Raw genomic sequence first — 14,585 nt, forward strand, 5'->3', positions numbered from 1 at the left:
AGGATGAGCGGGGGGCCTGGGCGGTCATGGACCGGGTGATGGCGCAGGCCCAATCAGCCAGTACCAACATTCGGAGGTGCTCTCGTCGTTCTACTTGAGCCCAGGGGGAACTCTCCAAGTCGTTCCCCAGGAGGCAGTCGACCGGGGCGTCGTCGCGCACTGTCACCTTCAGCAGGCCCGTCACCCCTCCCCACTCGAAGGGGACCAGGGCCATCTGGCATAGGCTTTCACTGTTGTCGGCCGTCCGGACAGGGCACAGCACATTCGGTAGAATCTGTTCAGGGGTCACCAGGTGGCAGCGGACAGCGGTGATACTGGCGCCGGTGTCGCGAAGGGCTTCGGCCCGTTGTCCGTTGACCGTGACCTGCTGCCGGTACTTCTGGGTGTTGGTTGGGATGGGGGTGCAGGGTACCATCTCCCGGCTACCCAGGCAGACCAGGGACATGGCTGCCGGCTCCCACTCAGTGTTTTCTCGGTCGAGGGCCTCTTCTTCCTCTTCTCCTCCCCCCAAGGCGGCGGCTGTCAGCTGCCGGGGCGGGGGCCCGCCGGCCCCGTTTCTTCGGTTCAGAGGGCAGGCCGGGTCGCTGGCAAAGTGTCCGGTTTGTTGGCAGCCATAGCAGGTCACTGGTGGCCGTGGTCCGGGTCGGGCCGGGCCCACCCTTCGTGCTAGGCTCGGGGAGAGATGTGGCTGCGGTGGCCCTCGAGGGGGGCTCCTGGGGGCCCCAGCGGGAGGGTCTCGGTTCCTGTTCGGCCCTCCCCCCCCACCGCTCTGGCGTGGGGGTCCGTTGGGGTTCCTCTGGTACTCCCCCATTGAGCTCCGGGGGACCCGGGAGTTGACCCATCGATCGGCCTCGACGGCCAGTTTCCGCGGGTCGGTCATTTTGCTGTCGAGGAGGTGCTGTCTCAGCTCCACGAAGCAATTGTTGGAAAGATGTTCCCACACGATGAGGTCGACCAGTTGCCCGTAGGTGGTTACTTTGCTGCCTTTGATCCACCCTTCTAGGGCCCAACTAAAAAAGTCCACATATTCCACCCATGTGGTACCCGGGATTTTCGTGCAGTCTCGGAACCGCTGGCGGTACATTTCCGCTGTTAGCCCGTAGCGGGTGAGCAGGGCCTCCTTCATGTGATCGTAGGAGGTCATCACTTCCTCCGGTAGCTGGAGCAGCGTGTCCCGCCCTTCACTCAGGAATCGCCCCCACAGGCCTGCGCCCCAGTCTTTTCGGGGCACTCGATGGGAGGTCATGGCCACCTCATAGGCCTTGAACCACTGTTGGATATCGTCATTCTTGTAATACTCCTTGACGACCTCCTTCGGGATATGTACTTTGGCCTCGGCAGGCGGTAGAGTGTCTCTCGTACTGGGGGTGTTGGTCCCTCCGTTCTTGGCCTTGATCTCGAGCTCCTTGAGGCTGCGCTCGTGCTCAAGGGTGAGCTTCTTTTCCTCCAACTCCCGGTGTCGTCTCTTCTCTTCTATCTCTTCTTGAAGGCGTAGCTGCTCGAGGGCCAGTTTCTTTTCTGCCAGCTGGAGTTCGCCGTCCAGTCGCAGTCGGGCGAGCTCTAGCTCGTGGCTCCGGACCTTTTCCCGCTCTCGTATTTCTTCTTCGGAGAGGCCGGTTTCTAGGCTCTTTCGTCCTCCGGTTGCCGGGGTCAGTGCGGTTGCTGTGGTCTCCGTCAGGGGCAAGGGCCCTTCTTCCTGGGAGGGGCCTGCCCCGGCCTCCAGCCATGTCCTCAGAGCTTTCTGCATCTCTTCCTTGGTACCGAGGCTGGTGGTTGCAATGCCTTTGTCTCTGCAGAACTGTTTTAATTCTTTGTGCGTATATTCTTCCAGCCGTTCGGGCTGGAACTCCATTGTCGCGTTGTTTTCCTGGCTGCTCATGATGCTATTCGTTTGGATGGGTAGCTAGTGGGTACTGGCTGGTACGTACTGCGTTCGGCTCGGATCCCGTCGCTGGCCACCAAATGTTGGAAGGCGGACCCCGAGGAGTCGGTGAGACCACCAAGGGGGGCCCTCGCACTGCACGAAGTAGCCGAGCGCTGCCGAGAAGTCTCCTGAGAGATCCTTCTCCTATCACGTACTAGCACAGTAACACCACCCCACCGGACTCAAGGAGGTTGTTCTCAAGACAAGCAATTCTTTATCATCAATAAAAGGTTACGAGTTCAATATTTACACGAAGGGATCGAGGGATCCACCAAAAGTCTCAATGTCTCTTTGGAAGGGTAGGGGTAGCGGGACAGTCTTTGGCAGGAATGTGGTACGAGGGTACCTGGGGCCCAGTTCTTATCCTCAAGCTGGAGGACCTCCGATCTCGGAGGGGTCGAGCCGCGACGGCGTCAGCAGGGCTCTGGCGTACAGTTCGTGGAGAGCCGCGATTCAATCAGCAGGGCTCTCAAGATGGTTTCTGCTCAGCTCGAGCCGCGACGTCGTCAGCAGGGCTCCGAGGAAGGTCTCAGCGAGGTGGGGCCGCGACGGCGTCTGCAGGGCTCCGATGTTCCAGGTGGTTCAGGAAAGGTTCACAAGAGGGAGCCGCGACGCAGTCAGCAGGGCTCGTGATGGTTCCGACAAGAGTTCTTCTCCGTAGGGTCAGCCGCGATTCGATCAGCAGGGCTCTCGACTCCGGGATACAACTGCCGAGCTGTGGTGGGGTCGCCCCAGATATAGGTCTGGAGCCCTTTGATGTCCGGACCCTTGCGCCCAAGGGGGCGGAGTGGCCGGGTGGAGGTGGCCAGACGCCCAGCAGGAGAGGCGCCAGGCCCATGGGAGTTTGCAGGGCGGTCACACCTCGAGAGGGGAGGACAGTTGGGGGTCCCAACGATACCGTCCTCCGCCGGGGGCGATGAATGGTTCCTGCGGCACCCCCTGGCCAGTCCGTGGTGCCTCGAGGTCGGGGCTTCGCTGGGGTCGAGGCCGGGTTGAGCGGGGTCGCGCCGGCTGGTGTACGGGGTGACGTAGATGCCAACAAGATGGCGGAGCCACGAGGAGCATGCGACCACGTGCAGTTCCAGGTGAAGGGCCTTGGAGCAGTTCAGACGGGTGGCCCGTGAAGGCCGGGGCGGGGAACGGCCACAGTCCAGGGGGGTTAAGGACCACGCCACGAGGCCGGGTCCAACACGGAAAAATAAGGCAGAGGTGGGGGGGAGCAAGGCTCGTCAGCCCCATCGGTCCGTCGTTGATATGCTAAGGGGGCGAACTGGTGCTGGGGCTGGAGTCGGTGCTGGGAATTCCGAATTTGAAGGGGATATGCGAGTGGACATACGAGCAGAGACTGGGTTGGCTCCGGTAGAGACTGACTTGGCGACTAGAGCCCATGGTGTGGTGAGCAGTTCTAAAAGTCCTATTGTAACTAAATGCATTAAACAAAGGGGAAAAGGTCCAGAAGTGACCACTATAACTGATTCTATAACTGATCCTATCAGATCACCTGGCTCTATAATCAATCATAGCCTCGCAGAACCCATATTTGAATTACCGGTTCGTCCTGTAATTGAGGTAGCTGATGTGGCAAGCATAGCGGGCAGTGGGGGGCCGAACAATTTAATTACGCTGGACACAGCTTTGGAAAATGGTACCCCCCGAGTTGTGGGGGATGCAGGGATCTTAAATGGACAAAGTGCTGCCTCCATGGTGACGATAGGGAGATCTGGCCCCATGGCACAGCAGGGGGGCCCTCCGGTGAACAAGTCACATGAGCAGGACAAGGATCATGGGGAAAAAGTACACAGCAAAATTTTCTTTTCTCTTTCGGATGATGGAGAATGGTCAGATACGCAGTCGGGCATCCCATCTATTACCAGCAGCAGTCAAGAGGAGAGCAATGACAGCGAGGGATCGGGGAAAATTTGTGATGGCGGAACTAGCCTAAAGACTATAAGTAGGCTGAAAAAGAGAGCTGGTGAAGAGGAGCTGGATTGGGACTATAGTTCCCAAATGCAACTTACAGGTCTAAATAGGGAGATCCCGGGTGCCAGCCCTACACCCCCATCGTTAGATGCCATTTTGCAAGCTATAACAATGCACAGGGAGGAGACACGAATGGGGGGGCGCAAAGTGCAGACTGCCCTAAGAAAGTTTCAGGGTGTGGCAAGAAAATTGTCTAAAACATGCAGCGCAATAGGGGCACGTGTGATGGAGATGGAGTCACGAATTGTCACAGCAGAGGCAGAGATATCTTCTACACTGACCAAAACTGAATCCCATGAAGCACAGTTGATCGACATAAACTGGAAACTTGAAGAATTCGAGAATCGCCAGCGGCGAAACAATCTTCGAGTATTAGGCATTCCTGAGGGGGTCGAGGGGGGGGACATTCGGGAATATATGTTGACCCTGTTTAAGGATACTCTTCCGGAGTTAAAAGACTGGAACTGGCATATTGAAGTACAACGTGTGCACCGATTTCCCAACCAGGGAGGGAAGGAGCCTTCCCAATGGCAGTCTTGGTCTATGTGGGTAATTACCTATTACGGCAGTTGATATATGAGAAGGCCAGACCAGAGGCCAAGAGAGTACGAGGAGATAGCTCATACTTTGTACGCCCTGACTATTGTCACACTACGGTTGAAAGGCGCTGGCGTCTTCGCCAGCTTATTAAACCGTTTCAAGATAAGAATGCTCAGGTCTATCTGAACAATCCAGCAAGACTTAAGGTTACAGTGGGGGGTCAAACTCACTTTTTTTTATCGGAGATAAAAGCTAAGGAGTTTTTAGATAGTCTGTAGACAATTTCGGAGTGGGAGGTAGAGAGTATATCAGGGTGGCCTGACTGCTGTATCTATGTGAAATATGTGTCTTCCCCTTAATCTGGGGTTTTTTGTTTTTTTTTACTAAATTTCATAGGTTATGGAGTTTTACTGGGAAACGTCATCTCGTTCTTTGGGGACTGATAAGTATGGCTTACGAGAGGGGTATAGGAAATGGGCTACATTTTTGGATGGGCTCTCGAATTTGTGCTCAGCGACCATCATACACAGTCTATGTCTGTGCTTCACCAAATGGGTGGGGGGACTGGGAGAGGGTGGGGGGGAGGAGTGGGTGAGTGGGGTGGGGGGACTGGGAGAGGTGGGGTTGGTGATGGGGGAAAAATTGTTAAAGAAAGCACATCTCAAAGAGGACGATATGGGGGAAAAAAATATGTTTTGGGAGAAAATGAGGATTGATGTAGCGAGCATCAGTAGCTATATGACACAGTATACCAAATTTGGGGAGAAATGGAAAAGCGGTAAGTTGGGACAAACCAATGTGAAATTATGGGGAGAGTAACGATTTGTACAATCAATGTAGATGGGATGAATGATAGGGCTAAGAGAGAGCGTCTGCTTAATTATATTAGATTGTTTGACTATGATATAGTATGTCTCCAGGAGACGCACATCCCATGGGCCAGTAGAAGCCTTATTGACACTCTGGGCTATAAGACCGTGGTTTGCTCGACACAGACCTCTAAGATTAGAGGGGTGGCTATCCTGATGAAATCTGCGTTGGGCTCGGTTAAAAGAAAAGCAGCCGATCATATGGGCAGATGGGCTTTGGTTGAAATAGAGGCTGGTGTCACAATAAGCACTATAAACGCATCTAATCAAGATGATCCCGCGGTATTGGAGGCGCTGGAAATAGAACTAGCGGTCTGGCCAACCCCTGTAATATTATGTGGAGATTTTAACATATCCATAGATCCGGTTAATGATCCTTTACACAGGTCAGGTAAGACATGTTATGGGGGTAGGAAGCCGAAAGTCTTTAGTGCATTAACATGCTTAAAAGAAACCCATGGTCTTGAGGACGTATGGAAAATTAAGAAACCCCAGGATGTTGGCTATACCTATTTCCCTTATCCTCACAGCAAGTATGTGAGGATCGACTATTTTTTTATCTCTAGAAGCTTGGTTAGGGATGCAGTTATTAAAAAGCTCCCGAAGGTAATATCTGATCACAATCCTCTGACTATTACGCTGGAACTACATGGGCATATAAAAAAAAGAAGTAGATGGTCGTTCGATAAAAGACTTTTGGTTAACCCTAAGTATGCCGACCATATTAAAGCATGGGTGTTAGAATTCTTTAATCTTAATAGATTTAGCGCTAGTCGTAACATGGTTTGGGATTCTTTTAAAGCCACACTTTGGGGGGAGACTGTGAGCTTTGCAGCAGCGGAAAGAAAAGCTCAAGCAGATAGAAAGGAGGCACTAATGCGCCAACTTATACAGGCTGAGGAAAAACATATAAGGGAGATAGTAGATGGAAGGACGATACCTGAAAGACACCAGCAAATAACTACTCTAAAAGCTGAAGTTAATAGCTACTTGGCTAAAGAAGCGGCAGAGAAATCCTATTTAATAGGAAATAAAGCTTTTGAAAATGGAGAGGCTGTAGGAAGAAGATTGGCTCTTATTACTTGGCAGAGACAGACCCAGAATTTAATTAGTAATATCAAGCAGGGAGATTGCATAATTTCAGACGCGGGGGGATTGTTAATGAATTTCAAAAATATTATCAGAGTCTTTATAAGGGTAAGGATGAGGTGGAAAAACCACAAGAAGTTGAAGTATTGTTGAACAAAATAGCTGAGATAGACTTAGTGGGGAAATTAGGGGAAAGTAAGAGAGCGGAACTCGAAAAAGAAATAACTTACGAAGAAGTAGATTTGGCACTGAAAGAATTATCTGCAGGTAAGGCCCCCGGCTCAGATTGATTACCCCTGGAGATTTATAGATTATTGAACAAAGTTACTACCCCCCTAATGCTGGATCTGTTTTTGGGCATACAGTATAATGGGGTCCCTCCAGATTCATGGAAAGAAACGGATATTATAGTTTTCCCTAAAAAGGGAAAGCCAGCTGATGCCCCGTCTTCATATCGCCCAATATCTCTGATAAATTCAGATTATAAAGTGTATTCAAAGATCTTGGCCAATCGGTTGGGGAGGATTATGGGGACCTTGGTCTCCCCCTGGCAGCATGGGTTTGTCCCTGGAAGGGATACGGCGGACCATGTTCGCAGGGCAATTACGCTATTTGACATCATGGCGGCAGGGGGAAGGCCGATGGCCATGATCCTCCTTGATGCGGAAAATGCATTTGACAGGGTGTCTTGGGCGTTTCTCTGGGAGGTACTTCGATTTAAAGGTTTCGGCCCCAATATCATCAGAGCCATAAGAGTTTGGAATCAAGGAACATCTATATCTCCAGAGGAACGAGGCAGGGGTGTCCCTGTTCCCCTATACTTTTTGCCCTGTATTTGGAACCACTGCTGACGAAGTTGATGGCTAGTGAGAAATTATTCCAGTTAGAAGGGGGAATCAGAAAGTAAGATACTCGCGTATGCGTATGATGTAGCGGTAATTACGAGTCACCCTACCGAAGCCATACAAGAGATAGAGCAGCTATCAGAAGAATTTGGAGCACTATCAGGATATGCATTGAATAAAGGGAAAACGATTATTGTGTGTACACAAAATTTTATATATAATGATATTAGGAGAACCGATAGTGCAATGTATCTAGGTGTTTGCATTTGCGCCAACGTTAAAGATATTATGGAATTAAATTACAAGCCCTTAGTCGATTCTATTGGAAAGGATCTTTGGCGGGTTAATAACCTACATCTATCACTTATAGGGCGTGGTAATTACATAAAAATGAATGTACTTCCCAAGCTGCTCTATCTTTTCCGTTCCATACCATTAGCAATTGATGAATTAATTATAAAGCGGATTGAGGCTATAATATCAGGGCTTATGTGGCAGTATGGAAAAATAAGGCGCTCCTTACAATATTTGTCGCTACCTTTAGATAGAGGTGGCTTATTAGTACCAAATATTAGGCTTTATTACTATGCAGCTTTCTTGCAACAGATGGTACCACTATTCTCATCCTCTAGTACTGATACTTCGAATATAGGTGTTAGAATACCATCAACCTTTGAGTTATCAATGGGAGAATCATATAGGAAGCTTTGTTTAAGATATACGGAGCGAGGGTTTTATAAACGCACAAAGTTACAGACAATTCAGGGAGTTTGGAAAGTTTGGAAATATGTGACCAAAATTATAGAGATTCCCAAAATAAATAGGTATACCCCATTATGGGATACGCCAATGCTTTCTATATTATCAGGAGACTTAGTTAGTAAAAGGTGGGGGGAAAAAGGTATAAATACATTTGCGGATATTTGTGACCAACATAAAGTTATATCTTTTCCAGAACTTCAACAGAGGTATAGCCTACCAGGTGGACATTATTTAAAGTATCTTCAAATAATGAGTTTTAATTCAAGAAACCAATCAGTGGTGAGGGTTGGTGACAAAATACCATTATTAGAAACATTGAGTAAGACAGAAAGAAGCAGGATCGGTATACTTTATAAGTGTTTATTGGAAAAAGTTCCGGATGATTTCAACAAGAATGAGGCAGTCTGAGCCAGTAAATGAAATAATCCGGACGTGGATATTGATAAGTCTCTTGTCCTATCTAGGCATATCTTATTAAGTACTAATTTGAAGGCGCAACTATATAAAACAGTCTATAATCTATACTATACCCTGGCAAAGTTGCATAGCTGGGGAATGAGAAATTGATTATAAATGTCCTAGATGTGGGTAAGGGCCGGCTGACCTTAAACATATGCTTTATGACTGTAACAAGCTGGCAGTTTTATTGAAGGAGATTTTAAGGTTTTATGGCGAATTATTTGGGCAGCATCCGGTGATGACACCAACCCTAATGATTTTAGGATATGATTGTTTCCTGGGCCTGGTTAGAAAACAATCGTATACCCTATTTATAGGGGCAGCAGTATATAGGATTTTCTTAACCGCACGCTGGAAAGATGCGGAACCCCCAAATTTTCAGATGTGGCTGTCTAGACTGTTGGGAATATACAATCAGGAAAAGGCCCTGTATGCTTGTAGAGGGGTACGCTGCAAGGCACGGGGGAGGGAGGTTTGGGTATATATTTCAGAATGGTATAGTGAAAGATTGGGGATTGGTTGAGCAATAGCATGGATGCTAGAGTATCCCCTTGCTGCTATGTACAAGTATGCATGTATTTTAGATTTGGATTATTTTTTTCTAAGTTTGTGGTAAGAATATTTACATCAACGAAAAACAAAAAAAAAGGAAAATTTAAAACTGGCCAACTCAAGATATCTTTTTCAACAGGGCTCTGCGTGCCTTTTCATCACTAAATCCAATTATCTGGCACCAACAAGTGGATCAGTCATGGAACATGAAAGGGGTTTTGGAGTTCTCATAATTTATTATTTAACCTTCATCAAACTATCAAAGAGTCTCAAAGCGAGCAAAGTAAATATTAAGATGCCTAGATAGAGAGATTTTGCTATCGGGAAAACAACCTTTGTGCTACTACTGTACTCTTACTCTTTGAGACCTTAGCTTAAGAACCGTGTCAGCATCTTGGGTCTTCCGCCAGAAGAATGACCACAAATTTGAGACAATCCATAGACCAACTATAACACTGTGCATGTGGAAAACTAGTCAATCTATTAAGATTAGTTGAAAATCCCTAAATCATATACCCATTAGAGGAGGCAGTTATTGAAGTATTGGAGAGCTAGAAGTCACGATATAAGAAGGGAGAGGAAACTAGGGAGCAATATTAGGAACAGTTACTGTTTCAAAATGCAGTAGCATGAGAGCATATTGTCAGCACAGGCTGTTTAGGAAAATGTGTAAAATAGTTAAACATGATGTTTGAAAAACAAAGATGTGCGATAGAACTGAAATTGCAAGTGTAAATATTAAATCCTGCCTGTTGGTCTGTAAAAAAAAAAAACAGTTAGACACCAGTGGATTGGCATAGACTTTATTGGCATGTGAGTGTCAGTACGGACGAGGCAACGGCCACAACAGGCAGGGACAGGCTTAAGACGCTTACACGCAGCATGGGAACATGTTGAGGTTCAGGAAATGGCGAGGCAAAAATGGACAACGGTCTCAGCACACCTTGCCGTTCTGGACGAGTCATGTGTTGTCTGGCGTCTGCCCATTGGCCCGTGTGAGGGGGCTCGACTCCCTGCCCATGTGATCAGCATAGTGCTCTGCCATCGGAGTGCGCAGATTGTCTGCTCTGCTGACAGTGATCAGGTGGAAGGGTCTGACAGGTTCACATGTCGTCCTACATTGCCATGTGTGTTCACTCACCCCAGCAGTGTATCCGAATTGGTAACGTTGTAAAACGATGCTGTGTTCCTCCGAGCATGGACCGGCATCACCTTGCACAGGTGTGTGTACACACGCATAGTTCCACGCACATGCATCCAGAGTCCTGAGGATGGCAGACATGTCCTTTGTTGTGGTGGGATATGTGAGCATTCCTCACGATGCAACAAGTTGTTGGGACCTGTGCTGTGGGTGTCAATCCAATGTGGCTGCAGGGACGTAGTTACTCGTCCATGAATGCCAGCGCAGCTTCATGTGCAATGTGTTCCAATAGTATGTAGTTGTCGTGTTCGAGGAACACCAGGGTGAGCCAATCCATTAACTGGTCCAGGCAGGTGTGCTCAGTCCACGCCGTTTCCCCAATCGTCAACACAGCCCAATAGGGGAGCACCTCGATGTGGTCACTGCACACGAGGAATTGTGCAATCTCCCATGTACAACTGCCAATACATACGCAGTATGTCAATGCATCCCATGTACGCCTGTCTCGGTTACACTCCTGTTCGTGATCCAACAGGGGGTGCAGACACAAGTCATAGTCCAATTCATCTATGGTTGTGTTGGATAGGCAGACATCCATGGGACACTCAAATGTGCATGATCGACAGTGGAACCAGGGCTGGACGCAGGTGACGTAGGCCAGGCAGAAGCTCAGCCGGTCGCTGATCCGCAGCACTGCCAGTGGCAGTGCGCCCAGTGAATGCAACATACGTGCACTGTACTGTTCCACGTGATGGGGGTTGTGCATGTGCCCGGGATGGCCTGACATTGCATTGTTGCGTCTCGTGGAACCGGCACTCTTCTGGACTGCAGCAGTTGTGTGGAGGATATACCACAGATCTGGGCTAAGATTAGATTATGTGTGCCACGTTAGGTAGAATGGGTTGCTGTTTCCGTGAGTGTCAAGGGCATCCCATGCGGGGGTACCTCAGGCAGGGCCTTCTGTGTGTGGGGTGTGGATCAGTTGGATTGTTCATTTGCGCAATGCATGGTGTGGGAGTCGTCCACGTCTGCCATGGCATCTCTCTCAGGGTGTTCCAGCCGCATTCAGGACCTAGGTCGGAGGTGCAGGTGTCCTCTCGCCTTCTGCATTGATACAAAGGAGCTTTCATCCCTGATGTGTGTCTGACTACTACTTGCATTTTTGGAATGTGATATGGCTTTGGCGCAGAGATTGGGGAAAGGCCTTGGGCTCATGGTGTCCCGATAGCGATAAACACACACATGTTGGCATGTAGGGCCAGGGGCCCGGGAGCCCTTGAGCTGCTTCTGCAGTCTCACACCGTCTCTCTTCCTCGCTCTCTCCCTCCCTCTCTTGCTCTCTTTCCTTTTGGCACTCCTTCTTCTCTTGGAATTTGTCTTCCAGACTGTGTCCTACAGATTGTCCAGTGCAGACCCGCTAGGACTCATCCGAATGCAGTTTGCGTTTTGGTTTGAATGGTGTTTTGTGTTGGTGATTGCATTGCTGTATGACTGATTCTCCATTTTCTGGGCACGCATGTGTGTTGGTATTCCTGCTTGTGCGACATCCGTCAAAGTTTTATTTTTGGGGGAATTTGCAGTGTTGGTGTGCAGTTTATTTGTCTGGAGGGGTCGGTGGGGCCCAGGGGGAGGGTTGCGGGCCTGGGTGTGGTGTTGATGGGTGTTGTGGCCCTCTTGGGTGTCCGCGCTGGATGGGCAGTTGCTCTGGGGCATCTGTGGTTCTTCATGTGGGGCTCTGGGTGGGGCTCCGTTTCGTGGTGCAGGCTGTGGTCCGACTTAGCACCAGGTCAGAGTAGGTGTTATTTTTCCTGCTGCTAACGCGCCTTATCGCCGGTTTTGTATTTTTATCGCAGTTCTGTCTGGTCATTGTGAATGTTGTGGAGTTGTGTTGTCGGGGCTTTTGGCACAGAAACGTCTACTCTGCATCTCATTAGCGATAGTTGCGGGGGTCATCCGTGGCAATGTTTGTTGCAGCTGCTATCGCGGGTAAACTGGTGCTGTGGGCTGTTAACACCAGCTTGTGAATGGGGCACTAAATTTATCGCAACTTTGGCTGCGATTAAGTGCCGTTAACTCGGCGATAGTTCCTTGTGAATATGCCCCTATATCTACTAAGATTGGTGCATTTTTTCCTATCAATAATCGCTGGTGTACTTTTGGCAGCCATGAGCCAATGCCCACACCAATGTGCCCTAGTCCAATTGTGTGTACGTTCTCTGAAAACATAAGTTTTGTATTGAAAGGGGTCCCTCCCAGTACAAAAACTATGTTTGAAGACGTTCCCACATTGTAGGTGTGCTGTACAATGCAGCATGTGTGCAAAGTTGGAAAAGCATGGAGAAATTAAAACATTTCTACTTGTTATTCCTGCCTTCAGGACGCAAAGGAATTTTTGCTAAAATTCCTGTCTACCAATGTTTGTCCACAGGGATTTGTGCCAACACCCATGGCTGGTTGCATGGAAACGCCCCCTTGATGCAAAATAATGCTAAACAGGTCATAGTGCAATTTTGCATTACTCTGGGGCACCATCCAATGCAAATCAGGATTTGGGTTAGATAGTAAATCCAACCCTAACACTTTGCGCCAGGTGTGAGTCACAAAAGTAATGTAAACCTGGTTCAAAGTATTGGTAAACCTAGACCTGAGTTTGGCGGTGTGGCGCCAGGTCCGCCCTGCCACTGCACCCCCAAACCCGTGATGAGGCAGCCCGCTAGATTAGGAGTTTCCTCCTGTCTGGCGGGCTTTTTTTTAGCGTTCCCACAGTGGTGCCTTTACAATCAAGCGCCACAATGGGAACACCAGAAAACCGTTCCTGCATGGAATGGACTCGAAAGTCCATGCCGTGTAGGAACTGGGGTACATGCACACAGGGGGGTGCATGTTGTGTCACCCTGTGTGCATCCACAGGGCGCAGAGGCACTAGGGGGAACCGCCATGTAAACCCTGGCAGAGAGGAAACTTCTAATATGCTTGGTGGGACTGCAGCGGTCCCGCCAAGCATATGGATGCCTCCTCACCACACAACACCGCCAGGGAATGGAGGTTCAGTGGCGGCTGCTGTGGGGCTGTGGCAGTCCCACCGCCCATCTCGTTATAGGGTGGTGGGGAAACGCCACCATTGCACCCCCCTGAATCTGGCGGGACTCATAATTAGGGTCTAAGAGTGAATGTGAGTGAGTGACAATGAATACAAATAAGTGTAATGGGGTGTAAAAGAGTGTGAGTGAGAAGGAATGAGTGAGTGTGAGTAAGTGAGAAAATGAGTGAGTAAATGTTAGTGTGAGTGTCAACAAGAATGTGATGCAATGCCTGAGAGTCTGTCATTGGCCCTAGGATCCTGAAGGTAACTACTGTATTACAGAGATAGCCAGGGCACAGTGCTGGTATACTTGCAGCAATTCTTAGCGTGACAAACACATGAGACAACATACTAGAAGTGGGACACTGAGAGTAATTCTTGGCATAAGGGCACCAATAGTAATATACTGGTACTGGCATACTAGGTTAATTCATGGCATATGGGACACCCATGGAAAAATACTGGCATACTTGAGAAAAATGTTGCCATGTGAAAATCAGTGGCAGAATGCAGGTGCTAGCAGAATGGAGGAATTTCTTGGGATAAAGGTGAACAACCTGTCATTTGGGAGGGTGGCAAATATAACAAACTGCTGGCCCAGACTTACTGATAAAATGTTTCATATAAGGGTCATCTATGGTATATGCACAACCTAAATTGTAAAATTCTGGCACTAGCATATTTTATATGATTTTTAATATGCAGGGGCACCCATGGAATATATGGGTACCCATGACAAAATGCTGGCCCTTGCACTTTGGAACTAATTTGTGGCCTATGGAGGCACCTATACCACATTTAGAAAAAAATAGGGCCAACTCCTAGAGAACGTCAGGTGTCATTGACATGGCACACCATGAAATGATTTGACTATTTAATGAGTGCTCTTTCAGTGGCATGGCAATTTAGAAAATGTATGTGAAAATTGCGCTTTACAATGCCCAATTTCACTCCATTCTTTTTAAGTTCTTCTTGTGGGAGAAACCGGCTAGAAGAGGTCTGGCTTACTTGCTTTGCTCACTCAATACAATTCAGGGCAATTATTAAGCCACAGAACTTTGAAAGATCAAGTCAGCACCATAATATAGGTGGTATCTAACATAGACTTTTATTGGCGTTATGCTGACACACTAATCAGCATAACACACAAGATGATGGATGGAATATTGCACATTGGCAAAACATTCACCCCCAGTCACAGATCTGGGTTTAATCCATCGTTATTTTGCTCACCACGCCACCCCAGTTCAGACATGGCCATATGCAAATCAGTCTTGACCCTGTGCCTCATGGGAACAGTCCCGCCCGAACTGCCAAGCCATGTCTTCCCTGGACTGGAATC

Source organism: Triturus cristatus, chromosome 7 (genome assembly GCF_964204655.1).
Source record: "Triturus cristatus chromosome 7, aTriCri1.1, whole genome shotgun sequence".
NCBI classification, from domain to species: domain Eukaryota; kingdom Metazoa; phylum Chordata; class Amphibia; order Caudata; family Salamandridae; genus Triturus; species Triturus cristatus.